The sequence below is a fragment of the Bufo bufo genome, chromosome 2 (assembly GCF_905171765.1).
Source record: "Bufo bufo chromosome 2, aBufBuf1.1, whole genome shotgun sequence".
Taxonomy (NCBI): Eukaryota; Metazoa; Chordata; class Amphibia; order Anura; family Bufonidae; genus Bufo; species Bufo bufo.
The window spans coordinates 382,993,078-383,011,922 of NC_053390.1; the positions used below are offsets into that span (position 1 = coordinate 382,993,078).

At 43.6% G+C, this 18,845-nt stretch overlaps 1 protein-coding gene across 9 annotated transcripts in view; it reads right to left on the reverse strand.

Annotated features, from left to right (window-relative positions):
* Nucleotides 1-18,845, reverse strand: part of ELAVL2 (ELAV like RNA binding protein 2) — a 178,777-nt gene that overhangs the window by 45,319 nt on the left and 114,613 nt on the right. The window lies entirely within an intron of this gene.

The following is an 18,845-nucleotide window of genomic DNA, read 5'->3' on the forward strand; positions in this document are numbered from 1 at the left end:
AAAAAAAATTGCTTGGATTTACTGTTTGTGGTCACCCCCCCCCCCCATATGTACCCCTCAAAAAATAAAAACTACAGCTCACCCCGTATAAAACGAGTACTCTCACAGCTCTGTTGATAAATATATTTTTTTTTACTGGTTTAGCTGAACAACAACCTCTTAATGTTATCTATGTCAATGTATTTATATGAATTACCGTACTATGAATTTCATACTACTCCTTGGCTAACACACTCCTCAAAAAAAGCCAAGAGTAGAATAATTACCCTGCAGGAAAATCTGGATGGAAGTGTCTATTTAAAAGGGTCCAGGGAGCCAAACATTGATCCCAGACTCATGTCCAGTCAGCGTAGTCAAGTGCAATATTTCATGCACTGTATAAAGAGTTTTTTAGGGTCTACTAAGTTAACCTCAAGCGTTATATACAGAGGTCTCCTGGTGTTTGCAATTTAACTTCATAGGAAATTGATTATTATAGATCCGCACTCTTCATTAGGAATCATCCAGAAGCATAAACGTGTTAAAATATTGAATGCGTTCCTGTATATATGTCTGCTAATATGTAGTTGTCAGTTATGGTGCGACTGTTGGTAATATATAACTGTCACTTAGGGTACCATCACACTAGCGTTATTCTTTTCCGGCATTGAGTTCCGTCCTAGGAACTCACTACCGGAAAAGAACTGATCAGTTATATCCCCATGCATTCTGAATGGAGAGCAATCCGTTCAGGATGCATCAGGATGTCTTCAGTTCAGTCTTTTTGACTTTTCAGGACTGAGATAATACCGCAGAATGCTGCAGTTTTATCGCCGTCCAAAATTCCAGAACACTTGCCGGAATGCTGGATCCGGGATTTTTTTTCCCATTGACACGCATTAATGCCGGATCTGGCCCAGAGTGTTCCAGCAAAACAGATCCGGCATTTCAATGCATTTGTCTTACGGATCAGGATCCTGATCCATCTGACAAATGCCATCAGTTTGCATAAGTTGTGACGGAACTGCCTGCCGGAATCCTCTGCCGCAATTGTGAAAGTACCCTTATATGGGTATAGTGTAGTGTATATATAGCAGTGTATATCGCAGCCCAAAAAACCTTCGTTTTATGCTCAAACGTATTGATGTTGTTTCAATTCATATAGTCCACATTCATAGATGTGCTGGTGCATATATATTCGATAATTAATATTTGTACATTATTCAGAAATGATTGATATTTATAACACCTATGTCCACAGTTCCCCTTATAATACTTTTATATCCTAGAGTTATTGTTTCCTCTTTAATAATCTATCCTCAGTGGTGATGGGGTTCATATACTCCCTGTCGGTGGATAGTTGTACACTGACCGTGGCGTCCCACGTGGTAAAAGGTGCCGCTTACCCTTTACCTCCGTTTCCCTCGGCTGTGTACGGGCGCTGTCTGTATTGTAGTAGCATTGACTGAATCGCGATGGCTCACGGGATCGCCGTTCTAGCTCGGCGTCCCATATGCTGCAGCAGGTTGCACTTACTGGAGTATTCACAAGGCTCGTAAGGTTCTACCAGTATTGACCGTGGAGAGCTCCACATATATCCTTATTTTTCCAGCATAAGCAATCAATCTTTTTGAGTGGGTCCTGAATTTTAAAAGAGATCCTGATTAAAACCAAACGCAATTAGGAGTAAGGGTAATTTCACACTAGCATTATTCTTTTCCGGTATTGAAATCTGGTAAAGGGTCTCAATACTGGAAAAAACGCATCAGTTTTATCCTAATGCATTCTGAATGGAAAGCAATCCGTTCAGTATGCATCAGGATGTCTTCCGTTCCGTCCCTTGTACGGTATTAGACCGGACAAAATACCACAGCATGCTGCGGTATGTTTTCCTGCCAAAGTCCCGGAACAATACTGAACTTGCCGGATCCAGCATTAATTTCTATAGAGATGTATTAATGAGTCATTCGGTACCAAGTGTTCCGGAAATTGCTAAATCGCCGGATCCGGTTTTCCCGTCCGCGCATGCACCGGGCTTTTGATCTTTGAAATAATTTAAATACCGGATCCGTTATTCCGAATGAGACATCCTGTACATCACGAAAAAAAAAAGCTATCCGTTTCTCCATGGCTTGCCGGAACTGCCTCCCGGATTCCAAAAACACTAGTGTGAAAGTACCCTTAATCGAACTCCTTCAGTGGCCATATTAGCCCAGGAGATCCAACCCACTTATATACCCATAGTTCAGGTCTCATTTAAAACCCAAATGGACTTTCCATTTCCACGATTACTCCATATAGTACTCTTTTAATCTTTGTGGCCATACAGTGTGTGTGTGTGTGTATGTATGTGTGTGTGTATGTGTATGTGTATGTGTATATATATATATATATATATATATATATATATATATATATATATATAAAAATGCCAGCAGCACACCAGAAGTTTCAAAAGAAGCGTGTGGTTTATTCACCCAGAGTCAACAGCGACGTTTCAACAGCTTGTTGCTGTCTTTTTCAAGCTATGAGCACATGTGTTACAAGCATACAATATAAAGGTGCAGCAATCAAACATATATTGAAATCAATTAGTACATCAAGTAAACTATTCTTGCATGAAAAGTTTTCCTAATACTCTTTTCTTTGCTTTTAGATTCTTCATTTAATCATGGTCATGACAGACGCAGTGTGGCGTGAAGTTCATCACTAATCCGGCTGGCTACCCAATTTTTTGTACTTTATCCACATACAGGATGGCTCGATTGCTGTTTCAGCGCAGATGCGGAGTTTGATCCAGGCTATCTTAGGGGCCCACCCATGCAGTTTCTTTTTTTATATTTTATTTATTCCTTGTTCCAATGAGTTTTGGTTACCCGCAATAGTTATACGTAATTCTGGTTGGGATACATTGTGCACGGGTGGGAGTGTGAAGTTGTCTATTAGAGGTGGGCGGCGGTTCGCTGGGAGGCCCCTTGCGACGTCACAACCTTCTTAACCCGACATTGATGTAACCACTGACGTGATACAGCACTGCTGTGGGACACTTATCCTCCTTTCTATGTGCACACTATGATGTTCTGATTCGGCCAGTATTTAGGGTTGACAGGACGCTGCCTCTGGAGAACCCATATTTGCAGCGATCCAGACCCATATAATAATATAAGATCCTTTCAAAACCTACTTCCTGCATTTGCAGATTTCTATTCACGTGACAGTGATCACGTGATGACTGATGGGAGACCGCTATCCCAGCGTGGACATGCGCATTCTGGCTGTTTGACAGGTTCGGCCATCTCTGATGTGGTTACTAGTTAGTCTCTGGGCGCTTGAAAAATCGCGATACTCGATCCTCTCGCGCATGCGCAGACAGGACATGGGAACGCCGCTGTGACCGTGATGCCGGCTCCACACAGCTTCCTCAGCTGACCGTGAGTTTTATTGTCACGATAATTAGGGGACACACCTGCACTTATTAATAATGATCACAATACTTTTTATACTACGAACACCATTCTATTACTATATGATATGATCTATATGTACTGTAATCGACACTTCATTGCGGTACCACACGAGTTTTTTTTACCAATATGGACCACTGTATGTACTAATTGATTTCAATATATGTTTGATTGCTGCACCTTTATATTGTATGCTTGCAACACATGTGCTCATAGCTTGAAAAAGACCGCAACAAGCTGTTGAAAAGTCGCTGTCGACTCTGGGTGAATAAACCACACTCTTCTTTTGAAACTTCTGGTGTGCTGCTGGCATTTTTTCTTTTCTACTACATTGGACCAGGTGCCGGTCCATATTGGCCTGAACTGCACCCGTACTATACAGTGTGCTGCATCCTCATTTTTTCAAAAAAAAAAAAAAAAAAATATATATATATATATATATATATATATATATATATATATATATATATACACACACACACACACACACCTAAAGAATTATTAGGAACACCATACTAATACGGTGTTGGACCCCCTTTTGCCTTCAGAACTGCCTTAATTCTACGTGGCATTGATTCAACAAGGTGCTGATAGCATTCTTTAGAAATGTTGGCCCATATTGATAGGATAGCATCTTGCAGTTGATGGAGATTTAAGGGATGCACATCCAGGGCACAAAGCTCCCGTTCCACCACATCCCAAAGATGCTCTATTGGGTTGAGATCTAGTGACTGTGGGGGCCATTTTAGTACAGTGAACTCATTGTCATGTTCAAGAAACCAATTTGAAATGATTTGAGCTTTGTGACATTGTGCATTATCCTGCTGGAATTAGCCATCAGAGGATGGATACATGTTCTCATTTTGTTTACGCCAAATTCGGACTCTACCATTTGAATGTCTCAACAGAAATCGAGACTCATCAGACCAGGCAACATTTTTCCAGTCTTCAACAGTCCAATTTTGGTGAGCTCGTGCAAATTGTAGCCTCTTTTTCCTATTTGTAGTGGAGATGAGTGGTACCCGGTGGGGTCTTCTGCTGTTGTAGCCCATCCGCCTCAAGGTTGTGCGTGTCGTGGCTTCACAAATGCTTTGCTGCATACCTCGGTTGTAACGAGTGGTTATTTCAGTCAACGTTGCTCTTCTATCAGCTTGAATCAGTCGGCCCATTCTCCTCTGACCTCTAGCATCCACAAGGCATTTTTGCCCACAGGACTGCCGCATACTGGATGTTTTTCCCTTTTCACACCATTCTTTGTAAACCCTAGAAATGGTTGTGCGTGAAAATCCCAGTAACTGAGCAGATTGTGAAATACTCAGACCGGCCCGTCTGACACAAACAACCATGCCACGCTCAAAATTGCTTAAATCACCTTTCTTTCCCATTCTGACATTTAGTTTGGAGTTCAGGAGATTGTCTTGACCAGGAGCACCCCCCTAAATGCATTGAAGCAACTGCCATGTGATTGGATGACTAGATAATTGCATTAATGAGAAATAGAACAGGTGTTCCTAATAATTCTTTAGGTGAGTATATATATATATATATATATATATATAATTTCTCCATAGCTTCATATTCTCACAATCTGTTTTTCTTCTCATCTATTGCCTTATATCTTCCAAAAAAAAAAACACATTGCGGTTTTAATGCGTTTCTTCGGGCATGATTGCTTCCCATCTCAATTGATGGGAGTATATAGTTACTTTCCTGATGTAAGGTGTGTAACATATAATAATCATATAAAACGGATTCAAAATAAATAAAAATGCAAATATAAATGAAAATAAGAATAAAGTGGAGACCCAAATATCAAACTGTTTAGATATTGATGATTTATCATCTGACTTCTATACACATCCCATAATTCATCCCAAATCATTTTCTTGTGCGCCATTTTCTTCATTTCCCTCACTCTATATTTCCATAATCCTTTTATATATTCTTACAGCTTTAAATATCTAGACGTGTGGGGTGGGGGCCTCCCGCCAAGGGGAGATCAGCGAAGGGCACCCATCCCAATTTTACAGAAAACCGAAGAGTTCTAATTCTGCATTAAGTCCCCCCCAGTTAAGGGTCCATTCACACCTCCGCAAAATGGGTCTGCATCTGTTCCGCAATTTTGCATAACAAGTGCGGACATATTCATTTTCAATGGGGTCAGAATGTGCTGTCTGCATCCGCGGAGCTGCACTTCCGTTCTGCAAAAATATAGAACATGTCCTATCCTTAAATGAAGAGATCGGCACTCCTTGGTACTGCAATTATATTGGGTTTATTCGCCACTCATTGAAGAGGTGACGCGCGTTTCGACACATCCAAGTGCCTTTATCACAGCAATGTGAGCAGCATGTGTCGAAACTCACGTCACCTCTTCTATGAGTGGCGAATAAACCCGATATAATTGCAGTACCAAGGAGTGCCGGTCTCTTCCTTCATTTAAGCATCCGGAGTGACATCCGCTAACCGCGCACCAATACCTTCACGCAGTGCCGCCCGACTATTCGTAACCAGCATGTCCTATTCTTGTCTGCAATTGCGGACAAGAAAAGGCATTTTCTATGAGTGTGCCAGTGATGTGCGGTCCGCAAAATGCCGAACGCACATTGCCGGTGTCCGTATTTTGCGGATCCACAAAACACATACGGACGTGTCAAAATCAAATATTCTTCTCGATTCCTGCCATGACATCCTGGCAATGTAACTTCCCCCTCACCAATGTTTTGCGACCTTCTCGAAGGCTGCAAATTTTAGGTATGTTGGATCTTGATTATGAAACTGTTTAAAATGTTTTGATAGGGAGTGTTTTTGATAACCATTTTTATACTTGTTATATGTTCAGATATTCTTTTTTTAAAAGCCTTTTTGTCTTCCCTACATACTGCTTTTTACAAGGGCATTCGATAATGTATATGACATCACTTGTACTGCATGTTAAAAATTCATTTATTTCATAATAAAGTTTTGTGTAGAACTGACCTTGCTTGTCTTCTTTGGAAATGTAGTATTTTTACAGTTGCCACATTTTTCTCATTTATAGAAGCCTTTTAGATTGAGCCAATTTTGTAGAGAGTGTTCCCCTTTATTTGTCTAAGGGTACTTTCACACTAGCGGCAGGACAGATCCGACAGGCTGTTCACCCTGTCGGATCCGTCCTGGCTCTATTTCGCCGTGCCGCCGCTCCGTCCCCATTGACTATAATGGGGACGGAGCTCCGGCGCAGCACAGCAGTTCGCAGTGAGGCCGCCGGACTAAAAAGCCGGACATGCAATACTTTTAGTGCACTGCCCCCGTCCCCATTATAGTCAATAGGGACGGAGCTGCTGTCCGGCGGCACGGCGAAATAGCGGCAGGACGGATCCGACAGGGTGAACAGCCCATCAGATCCAACCTGCCGCTAGTGTGAAAGTAGCCTTAATGGATGGAGCTATTTTCAAACCTAAATTTGGGGCCTTTGTATAAGTTATCTGTGGGGTAGTAGTTATCCAAGGGCCAATAATTGTATCTTTCAGAATATAGTGCAAATGACGTCTTATACTCTATTTTTTTATACTGTATGTTGAAAGGTAAAATGATCTGTTTAACATTTTTTTCTCCCTCTACCATATCAGCAGTGTATACTTCAAAAAAAGTTTGTCCATATTTCTCACTTTAGAGAGGGATGTGTCAATGACATTAGATGGATACTCTTATTATAAATTGTTCCCTCAGTTCTGTCTCCTCCTCGAATTTTTGACTATCTGTACTGCCCCATTGGTATATTTAAAAGCCATCTAGGTAGATGGCAACTTGAGTACAGAATATAACTTTTTAGTTACTGGTTTATAGCAAGTACTACAGGTTAATTTAAGATTCTGTACAGTAATCAGTAAATGCAAAATTTCAATCTGATGTTTATTTACATTTGCACAGAAACAAATTTGGATTATTGTTTATTTCTTCAAAAAAGGACTGAAGTTCTATTTCTGATTTTTGCCATATAAAAATAATGTCATCAATATATCTCTGCTAAAGTACCAGGTCCGTGCCCAGCTTAGGCGCAATATGTTCTTGTTCCCACTGTGCTATAAATAGATGAGCGTAGCTTAGGGCAAACCTGGTACCCATGGCGGTTCCCTTTGTAAAAAATATTCTGTATCAAAATAAAAAGAATTGTTTATATACTGTACCCCACATAATCTGTTTAGCACAGAGCCGACCATTTATCTCTAGCTGTGTTTTCATAGCTGTAATTCCTTGACAGTGGTCAATTATAGTGTATAATGAGTTAACGTCCTATGTGCCCATAATCCAATGTGGTTCATAATTTACATTTTCTATAATCGTTATAATCTGTGTCGTATCTTTTATATATGCATAGTAGTAATAGTATTTTTCCACTATGGGTTGTAAGATTCTGTCTATATACTGTGATAAATTGGAAGTCAACGATACTATGCCTGAGATGATCTGTCTGCTCAGCGGCTCTTGCAAATCTATGTATTTTTTGGATAAAATACAGGCAATCTCTGTTGTGTTCCTAGGGATTACAGCTATGAAAACACAGCTAGAGATGATTGGTCGGCTCTGTGTTAAACATATTGATTATGTGACAGTATATATTAAAGGGAACCTGTCACCAGGATTTTGTGCATAGAGCTGGGGACATGGGCTGCTAGATGGCCGCTAGCACATCTGCAATACCCAGTCCCTCCCCATAGCTCTGTGTGCTTTTATTGTGTTAAAAAACCATTTGGATCCATATGCAAATGAACCTGATATGAGTCCTGTGTCCAGAGATGAGCCCAGCAGAAAGGAGCCCAGCACCGCCCCGCGTCCTCCCAATCTCCTCCTTGCTGGCTGATGTCACTGAGCTGGAGCGCCGAAATCTCGCGATGCGCGAGCTAGCGCATGTGCAGTGTCGGCATCATGTTCATTCCCTGTGCTGCATCAGGACAGGGAACGAACTACGCATGCGCTAGCTCGCGCATTGCGAGATTTCGGCGCTCCAGCTCTGTGACGTCAGCCAGCAAGGAGGAGATTCGGAGGACGCGGGGCAGTGCTGGGCTCCTTTCCGCTGGACTCATCTCCGGACACAGGACTAATATCAGGTTCATTTGCATATGGATCAAAATGGTTTTTTAACACAATAAAAGCGCAGAGAGCTATGGGGACTGGGTATTACAGATGTGCTAGCGGCCATCTAGTATCCCATGTCCCCAGCTCTATGCACAAAATCCTGGTGACAGGTTCCCTTTAACACAATTTTTATTTTAATACAATATATTTTTTTCAAAGGGAACCGCCATGGGTATCAGGTTTGCCCCCAGCTACACTAATTTATTTATGGCATAGTGGGAACAAGAACATATTGTGCCTAATCTGGGGACAAACCTGGTACTCTGGTGGAGATATACTGATGAAATTTTTAGGTGGCAAAAATAAAAATAGAACAATCAAAATAATTTGTTTCTCTGCAAAAGTAAATAAACATCAGATTGAATTTATGGATTTACTGATTACTGTACAGAATCTTAAATTAACCTGTAGTACTTGCCATAAACTAGTAACTAAAACCAGTTATATTCTGTATTCAAGTTACCATCTATGTACCGTATTTTTCACCCCATGAGACACACTTTTCCCCCAGAAAAAAGGTGCCATTTTTACTCTGATGCACTGCGGGCCGCAATGCTGCACAGCATGGCCTGCGATGTATCAGCGGGAAGGGAGGAGGGGCTGGAGGCCGGCAACTGCTGTTGCAATCGCGGCGGGGCTTGGTGCAATCACTGTACTCTATTACACCGGGCCTCGCACACAGCAGTATTCATATGTAAAGTGTAGGCAATCCATATGTAAAGTATAGCAATCCTCTGCGGTAGCGCAATCCACGTAGTACTCACTATGAAACTCCCGTATTAGCAGGCAGGCTGGCCGGTCACTCACTTCGTAAAGCGCATGCTCTGCCTGTTTCATTAATAAAGTGGGAGGAGCATGTGCGTGACAAAGTGAGTGACCGGCCAGCCTGCCTGCTAGCACGGGAGTTTCATAGTGAGCACTACATGGACTGCGCTACCGCAGAGGATGGTTATACTTTACATATGGATTGCCTACACTTTACATATGAATACTGCTGTGTGCGGGGCCCGGTGTAATAGGGTACAGTGACTGCACAGGGCCCCGTCGATTTAATCAACAGTTGCCGGCCTCCACACCCTGTATTGGGGGTCACCATTTACACAGGGACACTTATGGGGGGGGGGGGGGGGATCTGTGGATGACACATCTATAGCACAAGATGCTATATATGTGTCATCCACAGATCCCCCCCATAGCAGTGTCATCCACAGGACCCTCCCCATAACAGTGTAACAGTGCGTCATCCACAGATGCCCCATAATAGTGTAATCCACAGACCACCATTCAAAACACACCTTTTGGTTCAAATATTTTTTCCCCCCTTATTTTCCTCCTCAAAAACCTAGGTACATCTTATAGGGCGAAAAATACGGTAGGTGGCTTTTAAATATACAGATGGGGCAGTTCCGTTGTATATAAATAGCAACTGTAAAGTAAAAATTAATGAATGAACAATTTATAATAAGGAGTATCCATATGATGTCATTGACATCCCTCTCTAGAGAGAAATATGGACAAACTTTTTTTTGAAGTAGACACTACTGATATGGGAGAGGGAGAAAATGATGTTATATGGATCATTTTACCTTTCAACATACAGTATAAAAAAATAGAACATAGAACAGAGTATAAGACGTCATTGGCACTATATTCTGAAAGATATTATTGGCCCTTGGATAACTACTACCCCGCCGATATCCTATACGTAGGCCCCAAATTTAGTTTTGAAAACAGCTCCATCAAGAAATGAAAAAGGGGAACACTCTATACAAAATTGGCTAAATCTAAAAGGCTTCTATAAATGCGAAAAATTTAGCAACTGTAAAAGTACTACATTTCCAAAGAAGACAAGCAAAGTCAGTTCCATATGAAACTTTTTTAACATGCAGTACAAGTGATGTCATATACATAGTATATAAGGCCGAAAAAAGACATTTGTCCATCGACTTCGACCTGTTATCCTGCAAGTTGATCCAGAGGAAGGAAAAAAAAACAAAAACTGATGTAGAAGCCAATTTTCCCCACTTAAGGGGGAAGAAATTCCTTCCCGACACCAATTAGGCAATCAGAATAACTCCCTGAATCAACGACCCCTCTCTAGTAGCTATAGCCTGTAATATTATTACACTCCAGAAATACATCCAGGCCCCTCGAACTCTTTTAGTGAACTCACCATCACAACCTCCTCAGGCAGAGAATTCCATAGTCTCAATGCTCTTCGCCTAAAGAATCCTATTCTATGTTTTTGTACAAACCTTTTCTTTAAAACGCAAAGGATGTCCCCTTGTCACAGTTCTGGGGATAAATAGATGATGGGAGAGATCTCTGTACTGACCCCTGATGTATTTATACGTAATATTTAGATCTCCCCTCAGTCTTTTTTCTAAAGTGAATAACCCTAATGTTGATAATCTTTCAAGGTACTGTAGTTGCCCCATTCCAGTTATTATTTTAGTTGCCCTCCTCTGTACCCTCTCCAGCTCTGCCTTGTTCACAGTAGTCCAGAAATACTTCAATTACTCTTACCGGTAATTTGTTTTCCATGAGCCCATGACAGCACCTGTGAGAGATCCTCCTCCTTCCGGACAGGAAACAGGAACTTCCCAGATCTTTAAATTGGTCCCGTGCCTTCCACCTTCAGTATTTGACAAGATTCCTGGGACCAGCAACACACCTATATATAGTGAAAACTAAAAACATAGGCGAGAAAAACATAATAGAAAAAAACTCTGCGCCAAATATATGCCAGGCATATCTCCTCTTTGGCACCATACCAAAGAGTAGATTTCTCTTTTTTCATCATTATGTATAACTAAATAAAAAAATTTTTATAAAAGGGAGGGAATTATGTAGGTGCTGTCATGGGCTCATGAAAAACAAATTACCGGTAAGAGTAATTGAAGTATTTCCATTACGCTCCATGACAGCACCTGTGAGAGACTAGACAACTATTAGGGAGGGACTACAGCCTACAGCACCTTTCTCCGAAAAGACATATCCTGCACAGATGAAAGGTCCAACCTATAGTGCTTGTAAAACGTAGAGGGAGAACTCCACGTTGCAGCCCTACAGATCTGTTCGATGGTAGCGCACCCTTTTTCTGCCCAGGAAGAGGCTACTGCCCTGGTGGAATGGGCTGAAAAATCTGAAGGAACCTGACAATCTGATATTGAATATGCCAGACCTATCGCTCTCTTGATGCATCTGGCTAAGGTACGGCTTATAACTTTCGAGCCCCTGTTCTGACACTGAAACTGAACAAAGAGTTGCAGGGTTTTTCTAAAGCCCTGCGTAGACTCTAAATATGCACAGACACACCTTCTAACATCTAAAGTATGAAAGGATCTTTCTCCTTCATTCTTTGGGTCCTGACAAAAGGAAGGGAGAACTATTTCCTGAGACTTATGGAATACCGACACTACTTTGGGCAGGAATGCAGGATCCGGTTTGAAAACAATTCTATCCTCCAGAATCTGAGTATATGGTGGGGAAGAGGACAAAGCGGATAGTTCTCCTACTCGTCTGGCAAATGTAATGGCCACTAAAAATACGGTCTAATAGGACAGCATCTTTAAGGGGATGTCCCCCAGAGGTTCGAACAGAGCCTTGGTTAGAGCAGAAAGAACCAGGTTAAGGTCCCATGGGGCTGACTTAGATTTAACTATAGGACATAGTCTAGAGGATCCCTTAATGAACCTTTTGACCCAAGGATGAGTAGCCAATCGAAAATCAAACAGGACACTCAGTGCCGAGACCTGTACCTTGAGAGTGCTGGGTTTAAGCTTTTTGCTAAGGCCTTCCTGTAAAAAGTTTAAAATTAACAGGATGTTGGGTGAGCTCAAGTCTAAGCCTGGACCTGCAAACCGAAGGAAGGTTTTCCATACTCTCAGATTTCGGAGGTGACTTTTTTCCTACTAGCCAGGAGAGTCCCAATGACTTGTTCTGATAGGCCTCTAGACCTGAAGAATGTCCTCTCAAAATCCAAGCTGTCAGGTGGAGGTTCTTGACTTCCAGATGACGTAGAGGGCCCCGATATAATAGGTCCTGTCTTTCTGGAAGCACCCAGGGATCGGCTATTGATAGTCTCCTCAACCAAGCAAACTAAACTCTTTTTGGCCAGAATGGTGCTATTAGTATCACTGTAGCCCGTTCCCTCCTGATCTTCTGGATCACTCTGGGCAATAGGGTGATGGGAGGGAAAGCATAGACTAGGCCCTTCAGATTTATCATCAGCCTGTTGGGCTTGGGGACCAGAAATAGGGTTGAATAAAAACCCTCTCCTTGTTCGTCCTTTGGGACTGGAACAAGGACTACCTTCTCCAGGAGGTTGTTTATTTCCCCTGAAGGTGCCACCTGTTTTGGAGAACTTTGGTTTAATGTAGTAATTTTAAATGTCCTGGGTGGTAGTCTCTTGAAGTCTAGGCGATAGCCTTCCCTTATAACATCCTTTATCCAGGCGCTATTTCGCCAGGCCGGAAAAAATAAGGAAAGACGACCGCCTACTTGGGGTCTGGCGTCATTGTTGAGTGGAACTTGATGTTTGAGGTCTGGATTTAAACAGCACACCTTTGGATTTATCAGAACTCCACTCCCTCCTTATCTTTTGATCCCCAAAACCTTTCCTTCTTTCATTGATCCGAAATGGCTTCCCCTGTTTAGGAAAGGACGGTGCTGGAAATCCTTTTTTCTTATCAGATGCCTTATCTAAAATATCATCTAAGGCTGACCCAAACATAAATCTCCTTGGCAAGGGAGGGCACAGAGCTTAGATTTTGAAGCTACATCGCCCTTCCACCCTTTCAACCATAACGACCTTCTGGCTGAATTGGACAATGCAGCCGCCCTAGCGGAAAGCCTCAATGCGTCAGCAGAGGCATCAGAGATTAAATCCACTGCACTGGACATAGTTGGTATAGCCTCCAGCAGCTGATCCCTAGGAGTCTTGTTCTCTATATGAGACTCTAATTCCTCCAACCAGAGCTTTAATGATCTTGCCACTGAGGTAGTCGCTATATTTGGTTTAAAGGCAGAATTGAAAGCTTCCCAATTCTTCCTTAAGTACGCATCAGCCCTTTTGTCCATGGGATCTGTAAGGGACCCTAAATCCTCAAACGGGAGAGCTGACTTCTTATTTATCTTAGCTACGGAAGCGTCTACCTTCGGTACCTCCTGCCAAGCTGATCCTTCTTGATCGTCAAAGGGGTACTTTCTCCTGACCGCTCTAGGGATAAAGAATTTTTTATCAGGCTTCTCCCATTCACGTTTAATCAGGTCCTTGATACAGTCCTGAATGGGGAACACCCTGGACTTTTTAGGCTTTAGGCTCTCAAACATTAGCTCTGGTCTAGACCTGGACTCCTTTTCTTCCTCAAGCTCCATCGTGGATCTAACTGCCTTCAATAGTAGATCTGTATTTTCCGCTCTAAATAACGGCTTCCCTGTCAAATCCTCAGAGGAGGAATCTGAGTCTGCTATAGCGTCCTCAGACCCAGAGTCCATAGAATCCTCCACTATCGCCTTTTGGGCCCTCTTATGCCTGGATGAGCTAGGCAGGGATTTTTTAAACTCCTCCACAGAAGAACGTACTTCATTTTTAACTAAATCTTGGATACTTTGCAATAAAGATGGCGACTCCTCTGCCACTAACTTATCCAGACATGGTTGACATGTTTTTGGGTAAGACAAATCCAACTTCCGCCTGCAAATTCCACACTCTTTAGCTCTTTTGTGGGAAGCTTTCTTTGGGGCTTCTTTAACCTGCATTTAATAAAACAGCCCAATCAGTCTAACCTGACCATAATAATAACTCCCCGAAGGGAGATGGTGGGGGTTAACCCCTCTTACCCCCAGGAGTACCATGCTTGGTTCCGAAAGCTGCTCCTGTCTGTCGGTGCGCTGTTGTACTTCCCCCTCTTCTTGCATGATAATGCTGCCTCAAGGGGGGCCAATGGAGGGCTGCAGGTGCCGCCTGGCGTCCGGTCAGTATCTGCCTGCTGCTGCTCGCTCCACGCTGGCTGGCCGGCGTTCCCTTTTTCAAATGGGCCGCGCAGCGCCCGCCATGTTTAAGCTCCTCCCCTTCCGGCGGAACGCACGCGTCACTTCCGGTGTGACGCGCACACCCAGCCTCAATGAGAGGAGAAGACGTACCTCCCCCCTCACGCCGCAACTTCGCCGGCAGGCAGGGTCACAAGGCAGCTACAGGATTCCCCCCATGGCACCGAAGAAGGAAAAAACAGCAGACGCCGGGCTTCTCAGCGGCTCCTAGTGGAGACTTACGCCGACAGGTACCTCCACTAGGTTTCGCTTTAACCCTAGAGATCCTGCAGCCGAAAAAAGACCTGGAAAGAAATCCTCCTGTCCCTGGACAGGAAAGAACTGAAGGTGGAAGGCACGGGACCAATTTAAAGATCTGGGAAGTTCCTGTTTCCTGTCCGGAAGGAGGAGGATCTCTCACAGGTGCTGTCATGGGGCGTAATGGAAATGTACACAGTACTCCATGTGTGGTCTGACTAGTGATTTGTAAAGTGGTAGGACTATGTTCTTATCACGGGCATCTTATTGGCCTTGGCAACAGCTGCCTGACACTGGTTTTTATAGCTTAGTTTGCTGTTCACAAAAATTCCTAGATCCTTTTCCATGTCAGTGTTACCGAGTGTTTTACCATTTAGTATGTACGGGTGACTTGCATTATTCCTTCCCATTTGCATAACCTTACATTTGTCAGTGTTAAACCTCATCTGCCACTTCTCTGCCCAAGCCTGCAATCTATCCAGATCCCTCTGTAGTAGTATACTGTCCTCTTCAGTGTTAATTACTTTACACAGTTTAGTGTCATCTGCAAAAATTTATACTTTACTATGCAAGCCTTCTACAAGATAATTAATAAATATATTGGAGAATAGGGCCCAATACTGACCCCTGAGGTACCCAACTAGTGACAGTGACCCAATCTGAGTGTGTACCGTTAATAACCACCCTCTGTTTTCTATCATTGAGCCAGTTACTTACCCACATACAGACGTTTTCTCCCAGTCCGAGCATTCTCATTGGCGATCCTTTCTTAGGGCTCTTTCACACATGCGTTGTTCTGTTCCGGCATAGAGTTCCGTCGTCGGGGCTCTATGCCGGAAGAATCCTGATCAGGATTATCCCCATGCATTCTGAATGGAGAGAAATCCGTTCAGGATGCATCAGGATGCCTTCAGTTCCGGACCGGAACGTTTTTTGGCCGGAGAAAATACCGCAGCATGCTGCGATTTTTGCTCCGGCCAAAAATCCTGAACACTTGCCGCAAGGCCGGATCCGGAATTAATGCCCATTAAAAGGCATTAATCCGGATCCGGCCTTAAGCTAAACGTCGTTTTGGCGCATTACCGGATCCGACGTTTAGCTTTTTCTGAATGGTTACCATGGCTGCCAGGACACTAAAGTCCTGTTTGCCATGGTAAAGTGTAGTGGGGAGCGGGGGAGCAGTATACTTACCGTCCGTGCGGCTCCCGGGGCGCTTCAGAGTGACGTCAGGGCGCCCCACGCTCTGACGTCATTCTGGAGCGCCCCGGGAGCCACACGGACTGTAAGTATACTGCTCCCCCGCTCCCCACGACTACTATGGCAACCAGGACTTTAATAGCGTCCTGGCTGCCATAGTAACACTGAACGCATTTTGAAGACGGATCAGTCTTCAAAAGCTTTCAGTTCACTTGCGTTGTTACGGATCCGACGGGCACCTCCGGCAAATGGAGTACACGACGGATCCAGACAACGCAAGTGTGAAAGAGGCCTTAACAGACTGTAACCCTGAACATTAACCGCCCAGTCATATCTATCATCCAACCATGTCTCAGTTATTCCCACTATGTCATAGTCGTCCTCACATATCACTAAATTCCAGATCCCCAGTTTTATTAGTCAGGCTTCTGGCATTAGTATACATACATTTAAGAGGTTTGTGTTAGGGTTCAGCGAACCCAAACTGTAAAGTTTGGGCTCGTACCGAACTTTAGGATTTTTGGACCCCGGACATTTCAGGAAAAGTTCGGATTCAGTGATTTATTGGCGCTTTTTGAAAGGCTGCAGAGCAGCCAATCAACAAGCGTTTAACTCTGTGCCCTTAGAAGCCATCACAGCCATGCCTACTAATGGCATGGCTGTGATTGGCCAGTGCAGCATGTGACCGAGCCTCTATATAAGCTGGAGTCACGTAGCGCTGCACGTCACTCTGCTCTTACTAGTGTAGGGATAGGATGCTGCTGCTGTGAGGGAGAGAATAGGAAAAAAACTTTACTCAGAACTGCAATTGTACTCTGCGATCTACATAGATTTTGTTGTGTGGGTGCAGTGCACCATCTTTTTACCCTGCCCTGAGCCCAGTGAGAGAAAAATAACATATCAATCTGTTAGTTACGTGGGCGGCGGCGGCCATTTTATGCAAGCTCAGTGCACCAGCACTGCATATGTGCTTTTGTGACATTGAAATCCAAGCTTGAAATACAAAAATCTGGGTTTAAAAAAACACCCATTTTTGGCAATATCCTACATCTGGTGCCTTTGCAGCATTAGTCAGTGTACAATTTAAGCTAGAAATACAAATATAATTTTCTGAGTTTTAAAATACACCCTTTTTGGGCAAAATACTCAACTTTACAGCCCTTGCTGCATCTGTACGTGTGAAATTCAAGCGTTATATACTGCTGTCATATTCGGTTATTCAAAAAACACCCATTTCGGGCAAAATACTTAATTTGCGGCCTTGTCTGCATCTGTCATTCTGAGATACACGCTTTAGATACTGCTGTGCTATTCTGGTTTTAAAAAAAACACTGCGTCTGCCCGCCCTTGGTCTCTTCTCTATCCTTCCTTCTACTGTCCGTAATCCCGCGCATGCGCCGATGACCGAGATATCAGCGCGTGCGCATTGAATGACCACAGTCTGGCCGGGGCATCACAGTTTACTGTGCGCATGCGCCGGCCCGGGCCTAACTTACGTTCTTGCTGTGATGCGCTGTGATCACGGCAAGAACATAAGTTAGGCCGGGGCTGGCGCATGCGCACGGTAAACTGTGATCATTCAATGCGCACCGATATCGGTCATCGGCGCATGCGCAGGATTACAGTAGGAGGAAGGATAAAGAAGAGACCAAGGGTGGGCAGACGCGGCAGATGGGCGGGCAGAAGCGGCGGAGGGGGAGTGGATTGGTATAAAAAAATGACCCAGGGGCCTGGGCACCGGCCGTTGTAAGGCCGCCCCTGGGCACCTTCACAGCCTAATTTGCATTCGGAATAAAAGTGTTTTTCGGACGAACGATGCTAGCAGGGAACTAACGGTAAGAACAGTTTTAATAGGGGGGGATGCCGTGGACATAAGTCTGTTAATAGGTTAATAGGGTCAATCGGCGTGAAAAACTCCCTTTAATTTCCGGCCTCGTCTGCATCTGTACGTGTGAAATTCAAGAGTTATATATACTGCTGTCATATTCTGGTATTAGAAAAACACATTTTGGGTGAGAAACACGCTTTAGATACTGTTGTTCTATTCGGTTATTTATAAAAAAACACCCACTTTGGGCAAGATCCTGAATTTGAGGAAAATGAGGAGAGCATCAAATAAGGGACATGGCCCTGGTCGTGGTGTTGGTGGAGCTCCTGTTGCAGGGAGAGGATGTGGTCGATCTGTGCCAGCTACACGCACAAGTGAAACACCTTCCTCAGGTGCGAGAAGGCGACAAAACCTTCAGCGGTATTTGCTTGGGCCTAATGCAGCTTTACGAATGGTGAGGAAAGAACAAGTACAAGCAATAGTAGATTGGTTTGCTGACAGTGCCTCCAGTTCCTTCACATTGTCTCCCACCCAGTCTCCTGCTGAAAGATCAGAGTTGGCACTTGCAGCCAATGTTTATCAGTCTTTCACCTCACCCCCTTGTAAATCAGCCAAGCAGTCACTTCTTTTTTTTGATAACCATTAGCAGGGCTTCCCAGGGCCATCCACCTAGCCCTGCCTGAAAAGTGGAAGATATTAAATGCACTTGAGACATTGCCACCAGCAGAGCCAAGATTAACCAGGATGGTCTTGGTGGTGATCCTTGGATTCTTTTTCACTTAACTATCCTCCTGGCCAGCACAGGTGTCACTTTTGGCTTCCGACCACGTCCTCAGATTTTCCACAGTGCGGTACATCTTGTATTTTTTGCTCAAATGTAAATAAAAGCTTAGAAATGTTTTTTTGTTCCACAATAATGCCTCTTGTACATAGTCTTATTATCTTTTGGGAGACACCTATGTCATTTC